This window comes from Eptesicus fuscus, chromosome 13 (assembly GCF_027574615.1).
Source record: "Eptesicus fuscus isolate TK198812 chromosome 13, DD_ASM_mEF_20220401, whole genome shotgun sequence".
Lineage (NCBI taxonomy): Eukaryota > Metazoa > Chordata > Mammalia > Chiroptera > Vespertilionidae > Eptesicus > Eptesicus fuscus.
Window position 1 is genome coordinate 83,656,143 of NC_072485.1, and position 16,234 is coordinate 83,672,376.

Sequence of the window (16,234 nt, forward strand, 5' to 3'; positions counted from 1 at the left end):
GGGAGCCGCCCTGAGTGTCCGCGAAGCCTGCGGGCTGCTCCCGGGGGTGGGCTGGCCCTCGGGCAGCATGGAGGGCGGCGGGGACCAGGCGTCCACCCTGGCCACACCCCTGGGTCACCGCTGCTGCCCAGAGCACCAAGGCCAGCCCAACCAGGAGTCAGGGATGGGCCGAGTTCAGCTGTGCCGCTTACCACCTGGGCCTCAGTCTGCTCGCCTGGGAAATGGGAGGAAGTTACTGCAGCCAGGTGTGGAGAGGGCGGGCTGACGAGGTACAGGCTGGGGGCCGGGCACCACCTGGCTCTCCCCCTCCTCCCAGCCGCAGGGGAGATGGTCTTCTGCCTGCTCAGGAGGAAAGCCCTCCGTGTTCGCGAGGGTGAGTGTGAGCCCCGGAGCGCGCCTGGGAGAGGGGGCCCCTGGGGGAGGGGAGGGGCAGGGCTGGGGTCCCTGGGGGAGGGGAGGGCAGGGATGGGGTCCCTCGGGGAGGGGAGGGCGGGCTGAGAGCCGGCTGGGATTGGATCCCTGCGCTCCAGCTCCTGGCGATCCCGCCCGGGTTTTGCGGCCGCCCCTCCTCCCCCTCCCCTCCCTCCTCCCCTCCCTCCCCTCCTCCCTCCCTCCCTCCCTCCGACGCTGGGATCAGTCCTCTGGCATTTCCTGCGCCCGGGAAGCGCCGCAGCCGAGCCCCGCGCCCCGCGCCCCGCGCCCAGCTCCCTGCTCCCCGCTCCCCGCTCCCCGCACGGTAGGGGCGCTGCGGGCGGGTCGGCCGGGAGGGCCCGGGGCCGGGAGGGCCCGGGGGCCGGGAGGGGCCGGGAGGGCCGGGCGGGGGCCGGACAGGCCGAGGCGCAGCGGCCCCGGAGCGTCCAGCCGGCCGCCAGCGCCCAGCGTCGGGGCGGGGGGAGCGGCGAGCCGCGGCGCCCGGACCCGGGACGGGGCACACCCCTCGGGCCCGACCGCGGCTGGCGCTGCGGAGACCCGCCGGGACCGCGGCGCCGGGAGGGGCCGGGCCGGGCTCCGTCGCCGGCGCGGGCGGGTTGGGCGCGGGCGGGGCCCGGTGGGAGCGGCGCGCGCAGCCCGGCTCCCCGCTCGGTGCGGCCGGAGGGAGCGGCGGGTCTGCCTCGGGGAGCCGGTCTGCTCTGCGCCCCCAGCCCGGCCGCCCGGTGCCGAGGGGCGGGGCTGTGGTGCGGCCTCCGGGCTCCGGCTGGGCTCCGGCCGCCGTGTCTGGTCCACAGGGTGAGGGGCCACCTGCTCCCCCTCCAGCGCCGCCTCCACTGACCCCACAGCTTTGGAGCCTGGAGGACTGTCCTGGGGACCAGCGCCTACAGGAGGGTCCGGGGTTCGGGGAGCGTGGGGCATGGTTTGGGGGCTGCCCGCAGCCCCTGGGGACCCCTCACAGCCTGGGCCCCGGGCTGCCCGCAGTGGCCGGAGTGAGGGGGCCAGTGGCTCCCGGGTGGGGACAGGCCCCCAGGAGGAGGGGGGCTCCCCGGCTGCCTGGGCGGGACCGGGCCGCCGGTTGGAGTTCAGCTCTGCCCGCGGGTTTCCTCACTTCCTACCAGGAAGCAGGTGCGAGTGTCCGCCGTCTGCCCGGCCCCCGCAGGGTGCCCTTTGCGGGTGGACCCTGGCATCGTCCCCTGGCACAGCCACCAGGTCCGGGACAGACGCAGGGCACCGCCGGGGGCGTGGGCCCCGCCTGGGGTGGGCTGGTGCCCCCTGGGATCTGTGTGCCGGGCGGGACGGCCCAGGCAGGAGGGCCCAGGCGGGGGGCTGTCTGCCCAGGCCTTTGTACCCGCCTCCCTGGCCTGGGGTCTGGCGGCTCCTTGAACTTGACCGGCTGTGCAGACAGCAGCTCCGTCCGGGGCGTCTGCCTCCCCTGGGGCGGCTCCAGGTCTGCGGTCCCATTGTCTGCCCACACGTGTGCGGGGCGGGGCGGGCTGTGCCGGGGCGGGCCGTGGGGTCGGGGTGGCGGTGCCCTGCGGGGCGGGGCGGGCCGTGGGGTCTGGGTGGCGGTGCCGGGCTGTGTAGGAAGGTGACAGAGCAGGTGGCCGGGGCGGGGCCGCGGTGCAGGTGCTGCCACGGGAGGCCCTGTGTCTGGGGCCGGTCCACCCCGCAGAGGGGAGACCGCAGGACGCAGCCCCCCCCGCCCCTCCCCGCGGGTGGGGTTCCCTGTGCTGTGTCCAGGATCAGCTTCTCCTTTGAATCTCTTCCTGGGAGTAACGGACCGGCTCCCGTGGGGAGGGAGGAGGGGCTCCGTGATGGGACCGGGTTCGTCTCCGCGGCTGTTTGTGGGACGCGTGCTTCGCGCTGTTCTGTGGGGAAGCCACGTTGGCGCAGGCGCACGTGTGCACGGACACGCACACGGGCAGGTCCTCGCAGGGTGGCAGCGGGCCGGCGGGCACCGTCGTGTTGGGAGCCAGGCGCGGGGTGCGGCCCGGCAGGGGCTGTGCCGGCACAGAGGGAGGGAGGATCGCCGGTGCCCGGTCGCCTGCCGGTGGAGGGAACACTCCAGGGCCGGGCGAGCTCTGGGAGGGAGCAGCCCCTCGTCCGCCCGCGTGTCCGCCCCGCTGGCCGCTCCGGGCGCTGCGTGAGCAGGTCCTGGTCCTTGGTCAGGACGGCGGTGAGGCGGCGGAGAACTCGGCTGTTGGGTCGCCGTGTCCTCTCAGCGCACAGCTGTTCCAAGCCAGGCCCGGAGCGTGTGGTGTGGTGTGGGCTCGTGCTGGCGCCTGTGCCAGGGGAGTGGGCCCTGCCGTGTGCCCAGGACCGGCCCGACCCAAGGCCAGGGCGGGCGTGGGGGCAGACACAGCAGTGACCCCTCTGGCTCAGCGCTCTGCCCAGCTGGGTGGCTGGGACAGGCCCCCGAGGGGAGGCATGTCGCAGGGCTGAGCTGGGGGCAGCCTGGCAGGGGTTCAGGGGACCCCCCCAACCCCGAGGAGGGAACCTCTGGATCCAGGGTCACAGCCCTGAGCGGTGAGAGGATGGTCCAGCGGAGAACTGCCAAGGTCACCGGGGCCATCCAAGGTCGCCTGGGCCATGGAGCCAGGGAGGGCAGCCCCCGTCTGCAGGGCGTGAGCCTGGTTGGCCAGCTCTGAGGGATGTGGGGTGCCCCCAGGGCTTCTTGCAAATCGCAGAGTGAGCCTAGCCCAGCCCCCCAAGCCTGTTCCACACCGCTCTCCCCCAGCGCCAGGCTCTGTCTGGAGGACACACCGGCCCACAGGCCCTCCGTCCTGGCCCCCCCACTTCTGCCTCCCCCCAGCCCCCACGATCTGAAACATAAGCCGCCCTGGCCCGTCTCCTCAGTGGATGGAGCGTCGGCCTGTGGACGGAAGGATCCCAGGCTCGATTCTGGCCAAGGGCACGTGCCTGGGTTGTGGGCTCCTCCCCAGTAGGGTGCGTGCAGGAGGCAGCCGATCAATGTCCCTCTCTCGTCACTGATGTTTCTCTCTCTCTCCCTCTCCCTTCCTCTCTAAAGTCAATTAAAATAAAATATGTATATATATGAGCCACACCACCTGCTCAGAGTCCCCTGTGACTCCCAGTGGGCTCAGAGTAACCCCCGACTCCGGTCCCTGCCGCCTGTCAGCTCTCACCTCCTTGCCCGCTGGCTTCGTGGGCACCAGCCCCAGGACCTTAGCACGGGATGCCCTCTGCCCAGGATGCCCTCTCTTCCCAGGGTGCTGGCTCTGACCTGAACTCAGAGGTCCCTTCTCCGAGACACCCTCTGTGCCGAGACACCCTCTGTGCCGAGACACCCTCTGTGCCGAGACCCTCTGTGCCGAGAGACCCTCTGTGCTGAGACCCTCTGTGCCGACACCCTCTGTGCCGAGACACCCTCTGTGCCGAGACCCTCTGTGCCGAGAGACCCTCTGTGCCGAGACACCCTCTGTGCCGAGGGACCCTCTGTGCCGAGACACCCTCTGTGCCGAGACACCCTCTGTGCCGAGGGACCCTCTGTGCCGAGGGACCCTCTGTGCCGAGGGACCCTCTGTGCCGAGACCCTCTGTGCCGAGACACCCTCTGTGCCGAGACACCCTCTGTGCCGACACCCTCTGTGCCGAGAGACCCTCTGTGCCGAGACCCTCTGTGCCGAGACACCCTCTGTGCCGAGACACCCTCTGTGCCGAGACACCCTCTGTGCCGAGGGACCCTCTGTGCCGAGGGACCCTCTGTGCCGAGACACCCTCTGTGCCGAGACCCTCTGTGCCGACCGAAGCGTGTTCTGAGGCTGCGTTGTGTCTGCTTAGCAGCTTTGACCGCCTCTCAAGTCGGCTCCACCTGCCGTGTCATCGAAGGACTGAGCAGCCCGGCCAGAGCCAGCCCCACGGCTGTTCCCACCGCGGTCGTTGTTCGCCTGTTGCCTGAATGTGTGCTGGGGGCGGGGGGCTGGCACGCAGTAGGTGCTCTGAGCACACAATTGTTGCTGCCCAGGGAGGTCAGTGGCTGGGACCGGGTGGCCCTCCTGCATCTCCGCCCCCTCGTGCCCCCCCCCTCGCCCACCCCTCTCCGCTTCACCAGCTCCTCCCTCCCACACTGCCTCCCTGCCCGGCCCTGTGCTTCCTGAATGGGATGGGGAGTGGGCAGAGCGGCTAACCTGGGGGAGGACCTGGCGTTTTATTTGGCGAGTGGAGGTGGACGAGCCTGCCCGGGCCCTCTGACCGGCCGGCCGATGAAGGGCTCAGCCGGAGGTTAAAGCACCACAACCTGCCTATTCCTGCAGGTTCTCGGGGACACCCCATCCCCCAGGCCACGGCCAGGCTGCCCCTTGTGACCAGACGGGGGTCGCGTTCCCTTGTCCACGGCAGGGGGCACTTGGCAGCCGGGGGTAGGCCCCGCGGATGGGGACAGGCACGGCCCGGGAAGGCAGAGGCGGTGGTGGCCTGGCAGCCGGCCCAGAGCCCGAGGAGCGAGGCCGTTGTCCCCTCCCTGGCCCTGCCAGGAGCGGAGTCTCGGCGGCTTCCGCGTTGCCCCCGTCCCACCCCAGCCCGGGAAGGAAGGGCGTCCTTGCAGAGGGCAGGGGCCACAGGGGCATTGACTGGGCGCATACGGCAGGGGAGGGGCCTTACAGGGAGGCCCAGGGCTGTGAGCTGGGGGAGGGGGGTGGCTGAGCTCGAGGCAGGGCTCCCATGCCCGCCTGTGGGGTGAGGACGGCAGAGGGTCCGTTAAAGGGCCCGGCCTCACGTCCCGATCGCTGCGGCAGTGGCTCCCGGGGGTTTGTATGCCCGTCTATCGGGGCGAACGTGGGCGGGAGCCGCTTAAAGGGCCCCGGGCTGCGTGCTGGGGGCTGTGCATTCTGCTCGCCCAGCAGCCGACACAGGAAGGCCAGGTCCCCACCCCACCCCACGTCAGAGTCACGCCCGTCCAGCGGACGCAGGCCAGAGCGGGCCGAGGGCCGTAGGCGAGGGCTGGCCCATCCCCAGGGAGCCGGCGGGACATCCAGGGTCAGGGGGTCAGAGAGCTGCTCGTCGCTGCCATGGGATGCTGGTCGGAGCAGGGAGAGCAGCGTCTGGATCTCATTGGACGGGGGTTGGGGTGTGGCACGTTCTCTCATCTGCCACCAGTTCCGTCACCCTTTGGGGGACGCCCGGGGGCCTGGGGGCCGTGGCAGCCCCATCCTCCCATGGCCTTGGGGTGGTGAGCTCTTCACCCCAACCCTGGGGGACAGAGCCTGACAGAGCCCCCCCCCTGGGGGAGCCTAAAGGCCAGGGCGGCCCCTGTGGGGCACGGAGCGTGGGGCAGGACATGGAGCGTGGGCAGGACACGGAGCGTGGGACACGGAGCGTGGGGCAGGGCACGGAGCGTGGGGCAGGACACGGAGCGTGGGGCAGGACGTGGAGCGTGGACACGGAGCGTGGGGCAGGACGTGGAGCGTGGGGCAGGACATGGAGCGTGGGCAGGACACGGAGCGTGGGCAGAACATGAAGCGTGGCCAGGACATGGAGCGTGGCCAGGGCGGCGTGGGGCAGGGAGGGCCTGTGTCCCGTCTCTGCGGGGTCCCTGCAGGAGCCCCCTCGGGTCTGTAGGTGACTCTGTCCCGGAAGGAGTGGGACAGGTTCTCCCGCACCACCCTGTGCCCGGCGGGCGGCCTGGGTCCCCGCTCGCTGGGCTGGGTGGGCAGGCGGCGGACCCAGGCCCGGTGCCCTGTACAGACCTGGGGCTGAAGGAGGGGAAGAGGCGGGGCCAGGGCCCGAGGGGTCGGTGGTGCCAGGGCCCCGGGTGGACGGGCGCCGAGGGCGATGGGCCAGGCGTCCTCTCCCTCCGAGTCGGTTCCCCCGCCCGCACAGGCGCCCCGCAGTCCCGGGAGGCGTCCCGCTGGTCCCGCACGCTGTGGGTGAGCTTCAGCGAGTGCTGGCGCCTCTGGAGCAGCTCCCTGCGGGGCAGGACCAGGCCGCCTCGTTAGCCCCGGCCGGGCGCGCAGCAGGGCCTCGGGGTGCTGGGGAGGGCGGAGCTGGGACTTGGCGTTGAAGCTCGAGCCCCGGAGCAGTGAGGGTCCCCCACGCGTGGCCCGTTTCAAACGGAAAGAAGGTCCCACAAACTAAGGAGTTAGAAAGCCGCGGGACACCCGTCGTCCCTCCCCCCTCTCGGGCTCCCACACACACCGCCCTGCCTCCTGCTCGCCTGCGGCCCGGCCCGAGAGAACCCCGCTTCCCCTCACCCCCCTCCTGTGGGCCGGGCAGGGCGGCGAGGGGCTTCCCGGACCCCAAAGCAGGCCCTGGTGGCGCCCAGGCGTCCCGGGCCCTTGTCCTTGGCGGAGAGGGGGCGCGCACGTTGGAGGGAGCCCTCACCGCCCGGCCTGAGGCCCGCCGCCCGGACCCGCCTCGCAGCCCTGCCTGCCGCCCTCCGCCGGCTTCCCAGCCAGACGCTCCCCGGCGGCGGTGCCGGCTGCCGGCCTGTGCCAGGCGAGCCTCCAGCGGCCACGCGGCCGGCAGCTGGCTGGTTTCTGCGCCGTCGGATCAGAGGGGAGCGAGTCCCTCCGTCGGGCAGGCCCGCCCTCTGCTTTCCCGGGTCGGGCTGCCCACTGGGATGGGCCCGCGGGCCGAAGGGGTGGGGCCCCGGGCTTGGCCGGCACCTGTTGCCTTCGCAGATGCTGTTCCCGGACGCCCTTCCCGTGGCTCAGCACCCGCGGCGTCCGGGGCCCGCGTCCCGGGCTCAGCACCTTCCCTGTGGAGCCTGCCCTTCGGGTGGCCTTGTGTGGGCTCCCCTCAGCCCTCCCCGCCCCGAGTTCTTTTTTATTTTAATTTTACTTTTTATTGATCTCAGAGAAGAAGAGGGAGAAAGAGATAAAAACATCAATGAGAGAGAACCATTGATTGGCTGCCGCCCACGCGCCCCGCACTGGGGACCCAGCCCGTACCCGGGGCATGTGCCACCGCCAGGCGTTCTCGGCCCTGACCGGGAATCGAACCCTGACCTCCTGGTTCATAGGTCAATGTTCAACCCCTGAGCCACGCCCGCCAGGCCCAACCCAGACGCTTCCCAAGGCGCCCTGGGCAAGTCCCTTAGGTCCGGCCTCGGTTTCCTCACCTGTGCAATGGGCCTCCCAGGGCCCGGCTGCGAATGTGGATCTGCCGCCGCAGCCGGGGTTAGGCGCTGCCAAGCCGCTGAGCTCTGAGCCGGAGGGACCGTCTCTTCGTCACTAATGAAAAGTGCGATTCGTGATCAATGACCGTGGGAGGTTTAAACCCAGGAACGGGGGACAATGGAGCCGGGCCGCTCTCTCCGCTGCGCCTGCCGAAAGCTCCCGCCCAGTGCACGCCTCCCCGCCCGCCTCCCCCCTGCCCTCCTCCCCCCTGCCCGCCTCCCCCCGCCTGCCTCCCCCCTGCCCGCCTCCTCCCGCCCGCCTCCTCCCTGCCCGCCTCCCCCCGCCCGCCACCCCCCTGCCCGCCTCCCCCGCCCGCCACCCCCCTGCCCGCCTCCGTCCACCAGCCTCCCCCCTGCCCGCCTCCCCCGCCCGCCACCCCCCCGCCCTCCTCCCCCCGCCAGCCTCCCCCTGCCCGCCTCCCCCTGCCAGCCTCCCCCCGCCCGCCTTCCCCCTCCCCTCCTCCCCCTGCCCGCCTCCCCCGCCCACCTCCCCCCCTCCTCCTCCCCCTGCCCGCCTCCTCCTGCCGCCTCCCCTGCGGCTCCCAGCCCGCGCTCCCAGGCGTGTCTGCGGTGTGGCTCTATGTGGATGAAGCCACAGACAAACACGCTCCTTGGCTGCGGTGCAGACGTGACGAGGCTGCTGATGCCTCGCGGTCCCGCGGGCAGAGACGCGGCCGCAGCTGCTGTGGTGGCGGCCCGGCCCCGGCTGCTCCCGCCCCTGCTGCATGTGAATAGTCGCCGCTGCGTCCATCGCCTCCTGCGGGACCGCCAGGGAGTCCCCATCCGGCCCCGGGGCGCGCTGTGTCCGGCTCCTCTGGGGTGTCGGCCGGGTGGGGCTGGGCGCCCGGTGCACAGCTGGACGCGGCCCGTGCTGTGGCTGCCCGGCTCACGTGTGTGTGTGTGTGTGTGTGTGTGTGTGTGTGTGTCCTTTCCCGGAGCGGAGGGGAGGAGGATGCACAGGGAACTGGGGGCTCAGGTCCTGCCCAGGCCCGGGGGGGGGGGGGTGCCTCGGAGGGCGTGGGGAAGGGCCTGGCGTCTCCCGGCTGAAGGCCCTGCTGGCCCCCTCCCCGTCCTCCGGGAACACCCCAGGCCGCCCCCCCCCCCCCCCGGAGGGAGCCGTCTCAGGCCGGGCACGCGGGACAGAGGTTGCCCAGGGTCCCAGGGGTCCCTTCGTGACCAGCGCCTTCAGTCGATTAAGCACAGGGCGCCTGCCCTGGCCGCTCCGGCTCCGTGGCTACAGCGTCGGCCTGCGGACTGAGGGGTCCCGGGTTCGATTCTGGCGAAGGGCATGTCCCGCCGTTGCAGACTCGCCGGGCCCGGTCGGGGCGTGTGCGCAGGAGCCGATAGATGTGTCTCTCTCTGTGTCTCTGTGTCTCCCTCTCCCTCCCACTCGCTCTAAAAGTCAATGGAAAAATACCCCCAGGTGAGGATGAACAATAAACAACCGCCAAGGCCGAGTCACAGGGCGGCACGGAAACCGGCTGTACGTGACGTCACGCGTCGGTGACGTAACAGGGTGGGGAACCTTCTTTCTGCCACGGCCCCTCCCATCGCCCGTGGGAGGAGGGGACCCCAGGGGACCAGGCTGATGTTATGTGGGTTCAGACCCAGAGCCTCCACTGTCCTGGGAGCTCCAAGTGCAGCAAACACAGGGGGTGGGGGTGGGGGTCGTGGGGAGGGCTTCTCCGTGCAAAGCGGACCCCGCCCCTCACTCGGGAGCGCCCCCGTCTCGGGCTGGGCCCCCAGCTCCGTGCTGCCATCGTCCCGGGCTCTAACCGCGGTCTCACAGACGCCGGGTCGAAGACAGGCCGTTATTTTTGAACCGTGTCTGCTTTTCCGTTTTTTTCTAAATCTGGGAGCACAGGGCGCCGGCTGTTTAGCTCGGCCTGTGACCCCGGCGGCCATTCCTCACCGCCCCCCGAGCCCGGAGCCGGGCCTCAGCCGCCGGCCTGGCCCCGTGGAGCGCCCGCCTGGGGACCCGCTCCCTCGGGCCGGGGGTCTGTCCGCCGGGGCCGCCTCCCCCTCAGAGCGCCGGCCGCCAAGAACTTGACCGCGCTCAGTGGAAACCTTTCTAACCCGCCTCCCCACGGCACCTGGCAACCTGGACGCGTCGGCGATCAATCGCCCCCTTTTCCTGGTGACCGGGGCCCTGGCGGTGGGTTTTCTGGGGATCCACATGCCAGGAAGGGCTTTTCAAAGGAGGCGTCTCCGTCTCCAGCCCTGAGGACAGCCCGAGGCAGCCGGTTCTCCCCCCACCCCCAGCGCAGGCGGCACCCGGGCTCGGAGAGGCCACCCACCAGGAGACGGGCTCACCCCGGGGTCTCCCACGTGACGCGGCCGTGACACCTGGTGCCCGGAGGGACGCAGTCTCTCTGCTGATCCTTTTCTTTTCATATTTTTATTGGTTTCCAAGAGGAAGGGAGGGGGAGAGAGAGAGAAACACCCGTGGTGAGAGGGAGTCATGGATCGGCTGCCTCCTGCACGCCCCCCACTGGGGATCGAACCCTGACCTCCTGGCTCACAGGTCGATGCCCAGCCCCTGAGCCTCCGGCCCCGTAAGGCTTTTATGGATTCTCCCTGCGCCGTCGGGAGGGAGGCTGAGCCCCGGGAGACCTTGGCAGCGAGGCTGGGCCGCTCCTCTCTGCGTCATGGAAACTGTACACAAGGCAGAGCGGACAGCGGAGCCCAGGGCCGTCTCCTCTCCCGCGGCGGCGGGCAGACCCTGTGCTCACCCCCCGCCCCCTTCTCCTCCTCTCGCACCTGCCTTGGCGGCTGCCGGCAGGGAGGCATCCGGGGAGAGCGGCCCTCCAGCCGGTGCGGGCCCCGGACAGGGTCACACCCGGCATTGGCGAGCGGAAGGCAGTGGGGAAGGTTCTGGAAGGTCAGCCCACACCCCTGGTGGCGCTCCTGGGGGGACGGAGCCCACCCTCCCCGAGACGCCAGGAGGACCCGGCGCTGTCCCCGCCCCGCCCGGCGCCCCCCACCTGTTCTTGCCCGCGGAGCAGCTGTGAAGGTGAGAGGGCGCGCCCTCGCCCTCCGGTGGTCACTGAGCACCTACTGGGTACACAGCGCCCTGGGCCGGACCCCGGGGCACTCGTCAGCACCTCCTGTCTGCAGGGTGCTGGCTGGGCACTGGGGCCGCCCCGCCCCGCCCTCTGCCCCTGACAAGACCGTCTTGTCCTGTGTCCTGGGGTCTGGCAAGAGCTCCTCGTGCGCCCCTGGGGTGCAGTGCCCTCACCCCTCGCTGCCTGCAGCCTGGAGACGGCTCTGCAGTCAGGAAGAGGAGGCTCCGACGCGACGAGGGGCCCCGGGGCCCGGGCTCACGCGCAGACACCCCCAGTCCTCGGCGGGGCCCTGGGCTCACGCGCAGACACCCCCGTCCTCGGCGGGGCCCCCAGCCGCTCTGTGTGGCTGCGGCACTCGGTACTCGGCACCTCCGAGCCCCGGCAGCGTCCCCCCCACCACCTGCCGACGGGCAGTCCTCACCTGTGAGCAACACCGCGGCTCGTCTCCCGCGTGGACCCCACGGGACTTGATTCCCTGGCGGCGAGTTTCCCGAAGTCCAGCTGTTGGTGGGACGGCCGCGTGCGCTGGGCGTGTGGTTCAGGCTCACAGACGGCCCTCCACCCCGTCCCCACAGGACCTGCCCCCCAGCCGGGCCATCGCCGGGCCGAGTGCTCACAGGCGCTCCCCACGGACCGCGGCCTCGGGCTGGGACCGCCCTGCCGGGCCTCCGAGCCCACATTGGGTGACCGCAGACAGGAGCCGTGTCCAGCCCCGCGCCAGGCCCCTTGGGGTCACGGAGTGTGAGAGACCCAGCCTGGTCCCCTCTGCCCGGGCTCTGCAGGCCCAGCCCCCGGGAGGCTGCCCAGCTCAGCAGCAGGGCGACCCGGTGTCCTCGGGCCTGGGTGAGCCACCCCGCTGGCCACACCCGGCCGTGGCGGTGGCTCGGAGCTCACCTTCCCTGTGGCCGCGGTTCTCTCTCCCACGCTGGGGCCGGAAGGGAGACCTGAGCTCGGCAAGGCCTTCTTCCTGGCTCCTTCATTGGCTCTGCCTCAGTCAGAGAGGACAGCCTGGAGGAGGTGTCCTTGGTCTCAGGACGGGCCCCTCCCTCACCCCAGGTGACCCAGGAGCCCCTGAGCCCCCTCACCCGGGGCTGGGACGAGTGGCCCCTTGAATCAGGGGAGGCACTTTAGGATGATCGGTGCCAGGGGCAGCGCCAAGGGCGGGCTGGGTTTCCGGGGGAGTCCCCACAGGTGCGGGTAGGCAAAGGGGCGTTGGCCTCAGGCGCCCCGTGTCCCCTGGTCCCGGTGAGGGTGCTCGCTGTGGCCTGCTGCTCACCGGGTGCCGGGGAGGAGGGGCTTCCTGCTCGGAACCTGTCACTCACAGCGTGAGCCGGTGTCCGGGGACAGGCCGGACTGAGGCCTGACGCCTCTGGGGGGCCCTGTGAGCCTCTGGACCCTCCACCCACATCTCAGCGACACCCCCAGGCACCTCACAGGCAGCTGCCTCAGCATCTGTACAATGGGGTCGGGTGTGAGAGGTCGTGGGTCAAGGCCGACGTGCTGGCCATTGTGGTTCTGATCAATGACAATGTGAAAAGTGGTGGAAACTCCACTTTCTCTTTAAGAAACAGCCACCTTCCCGGCCGGTGTGGCTCAAGGGTTAAGTGTTGACCTAGGAACCAGGAGGTCAGGGTTCGATACCCGGTCAGGGCACAGGCCCGGGTGGTGGGCTCGGTCCCCAGTGCGGGGCGTGCGGGAGGCAGCCGGTCCGTGATTCTCTCTCATCACTGATGTTCCTCTCTCTCCCTCTCCCTTCCTCCCTGAAGTCAATACAAATTATTTTTTTTAAAAAGAAAGGAAAGGAAACAGCTGCTGGCTGTGGTGCCCGATCCTCCGGCCGGCGGAGGGTGCCCGCCGGTGTGGGCCTCGTGTCGTGCGGACATGTGTGGAGCGACATGCGTGGAGCAGACACGCGTGGCCACCCTGCCGTGTGCACGTTTCCTTTCTCCTTGGCATGTTTTTGTGTCTCATCCTTCTTGGTCTCTGTGGCCCTCGATGTGGCCCCACGTCTCTGGCTCAGGGTCACACTGTCTCACCGGGACGCTGGGCGCCCCTGTGCGCTGTGCGGGGGCAGACAGTGGGCTCGGGGTCCAGGGAGCAAAGGGGCTGGGCCTGCTGGCCGGTCGCCGCCCTCACCTGTCAGGCTCTCCTGCGTGTCCCCACCGTGGCGGGACGCGGACGGGTGCTGGGCACGGTGCCACCGACGGGCAGGGCCGCTTTCTCCGCCAGACACACGGTTTCTGGCAGAGCCAGTCTCCCCTGAGCCCGGGGGAGGGCAGGGGGAGGCCGTGACCGAGGGCCGCCCGCCCGCAGCCCGGCCTGGGTCCCGGGGGCTGCCCTGGTGGTGGCGGTCCCCGAAGGGCCCGGGAGGCGGGGCTCCTGCTCACGCCCCCCAGCTGCCTGCCCAGCCGGCGGCCGCGGGTGCACAGGCCTGAGGACCCCCAGGCCTGAGCCGGGCGGGGAGCAGGCAGTCCTCACTCGGAGGGTGCGGCCTGCAGACCAGGCACTCGGGTGCTCGGTGGGTCGGCTGCCGCGTCGGCCACAGCTGATTCTCGCAGCCCAGGGCCGGCTGACCGTGCAAAGGACCTGGGGTGGGGAGAGTGGTCCGGGCCCTGGGGCTGGCGGGAGGCCTGGGGGTGGCAGGGAGGCAGTGGGCTTCGTGCCGTGGGGGCCCAGCCCAGGGTACGTGCCACCCTGGCCCTCAGAACCGACTCCGCAGACATGGCGGGCCCCTCCCTCGGGGCGATGTGGGGCTCTGGGGCCTCCTGCCCTGACGAGCTGGGAGTCGGGGTCCGGCCTCAGTTACTGCATCTGTGAAATGGAGAGGATGCTGGGAGGCTCTTTTGCTTCCCAGGTTTAGGATCCTCCCAGCCCCTGGACGGTGGGAGGCAGACAGGAGGGGGAGGGGGCCTCACATGCCTGCCCCCACCTGCTGCCGTGTGGCGCCAGGCCGGGGGGACGCACGCAGGTCGGCGTGCCCTCGGTGGCGGGGGCAGGAGGGGCTTCACCGACGTGGGCGTGAGGTCGCCCGGGGCCCAAACCCGCTGTCCTGCTGCAGGTGTGGACGTGAGGCCCAGGGCGGGTCCCCGACTCCTGGCTGGGCTCCTGGCACCCCCTCTACACCGTCTCCCCCCCCCGCCCCGCCCCCACTCCTGCCTGGTCGTACGGCCCGAGAGCATTCAAACAGCAAACTCTGCGGCCGCTGGGGCGGGGCCGCTGGTCTGGCCGCTGGTGGTCAGCCTGCACAGGGGCCACGCCAGGCAGCCCGGCTGGGGCGTTGGCGGCACAGGAAGTGGCTCATGGGCGATGCCCCGGCTGCTCACCACGGCACTGAGCTGGCTGCTGGCCCGTGTGGGTCAGGAGGCCAGGAGGGCGGGTGCCAGGGGCCTGCCCTCACCCACAGCCACGTGACCTGGCTGAGTCTGCCCGAGAACCTCGAGGTGTGGCCGTCGCTGTCCTGCCTCTCTCCCCGGCTCCGCCACTCAGCCGCCACGTCGGGGACATGACCGGGGACGCCCCAGCCGGGACCGGGCCTGCCTCTCTCCTGTCTGCCCTCGGCATCCCCTCCGTGCAGGGGGCGCGGGAGCCGGAGGCTGGGCCACCTCGGGGCCTGGGCACGGCTGGTCTCGTCCCCTCGGGGGCCTTGGCCTCTGCACCCCGGGGCGGGATGGCGGGATCTGCTCCCCCCTCGCCTCTCAGAGCGGCGCGTCAGATGGGAACGCTCACAGAAAGGCCTGAAAAAGCCCCCCAGGCCCCCTGAACCCCAGTCTGGACGCGTCGGGGAGGTCCCCGCAGGCCTGGTTCCGCCGGGCGCTGTGACGAGGCTGCTGTGCTATCTGGACCCTCGTGGCGGGCCGGGGCGCAGGGTGGGCGCAGGGTACCGCGGGGGCTCTGGGCCTGCGTGGTTTTCTCTGCCCTCGTGGTCCCAGCCGTAGGGCCTGAGTGAGTTTCTGGACCGAGCGACCCCGGGCTCCGCGCCTGGCCCTGACGCGGTGGCTGTCTGTCCTTCCCGGACCTGCCGACCTCCCCGTGGCGCCGGCGGGCGGACAGGCAAGCGGGGCGCCTGACGCTGCTCCCGCCGGCTCGCCTGTGGTTTCGGAGCGTTTGCCCTGCGTCCGTGTCCAGTGCACCTGCAGGCAGCGTGGGCGCGTGGGGCCCCGGCCGCGTCGGCGCTGCCCAGGAGCCCCGTCCACTTCCCTCGGCACAGCCGGGCCCGCCTGCCCCGCTGGTCAGAACGCCCCCGGGCACTGTGGGCAGGGGGTGCGCCCACACTTGTCTGCTGCCTTGGCCTCTGCCAGCCCCAGAGCAAACCCCACTTACAACAGGGCCTCAGACGCAGGGCTGGCCGCTCCCCGGCTGTGCTCCCCAGGCCCCCGGGGGCGCGATGGCCGGGAGGGTGTGGTCAGAGTGGCCCCAGGCCCCCGGGGGCGCGATGGCCGGGAGGGGGTGGTCAGAGTGGTCCCAGGCCCTCCTGTCTCTATGACGCGGGGTGTGGGGGTGGCGGACGGCCAGACAGGAGCCTCCCCCGGATTATAGGGGAAATCGGCCCCCAAAGCGGCCCTGGCCACTGCTCAGAGGACCCACCTGAGCCGCAGCCCAGGAGGAAGGAACCGGGGCCTTTTTAAAATATACATAATTTTGTATTGGTTTTAGAGAGAGTGGAAGGAAGAGGGAGAGAGAGAGAAACGTCAGTGAGGAGAGAGAATCACGGATCGGCTGCCTCCTGCACGCCCCACACTGGGGATCGAGCCCACAACTGGGCATGCACCCTGACCGGGAATGGAACCGTGACCTCCTGGTTCATAGGTCGATGCTCAACCACAGAGCCATGCTGGCCGGGCAAGCCCAGGGCCTTTGCTCTGACACCTGCATTCACCCCGGGACCCCGGGACCACTGGGGGTACAGAGCCCCAAAGCCGGTGATAGGTCCCTGCTCTGTGCCGAGAGACGCCATGGACAGACAGGCAGACACGGCTCCCTTTCCCGCCCCCCCCGCCCGGGGAAGAGCTAACAAAGAGCCACTGAGTGTGCGAGGGAACGGGACGTCCATTGCGGGGGGGGGGGGGGGGTCCCCACTGTGAGAGGAGCGCAGCCACTGGGAAGAGTCGTGCTCAGCTCCGCGTGGAATTGTGGGATTCCAGGGGGCCCGGCCGCTGGTCAGGAGGGCGAGGGCGTTCGGAGGGGGAGGCAGGCGCCTGGGAGTGGGGAGCTTGGCATTTTCAAGGAACATAGAGGGCCGTGCGCTGGGCAGAGGGGGTGACGGGTGAGGTGGGCGGAGCGAGCAGGGTGGTGGAGAACCCGGAAATCGCAGGAGATGGCAGCTCATCTGTGCTCCCACCAGCGAGGGCCGCTGGGGAGAGGGATCTACTTTGCAATGAACAGAAGATTCCCCCCTTGACCCCACAGAGGTCACCCGCCCGCCAGGCGGTAGAGGCAGCCCTCACCCCCGTGCTCCAGGGGTGGGCGTCGGGAGGACCAGGGACTTGTGTCTTCGGAAGAAACATGCAGACACTAGCCACTGAGGTACCACCCCCTGTCTGAGCCGATGGCTCACAGGGGCCCTGAGCTGGGGTGACAGGAGACGGGGCTTCCCCGCACTCACC

The 16,234-nt window shown here is 70.8% G+C and overlaps 1 protein-coding gene across 1 annotated transcript in view; it reads left to right on the forward strand.

Moving 5' to 3' along the window:
* Positions 1 to 641: 641 nt before the first annotated feature.
* OSBPL5 (oxysterol binding protein like 5) overlaps positions 642 to 16,234 on the forward strand; it is a 50,043-nt gene continuing 34,450 nt past the window's right edge. Inside the window, exon 1 of the mRNA XM_054725489.1 lies at positions 642 to 736. The gene's annotated coding sequence lies outside the window, so the exon portion shown is untranslated. The remainder of the gene's footprint in view (positions 737 to 16,234) is intronic.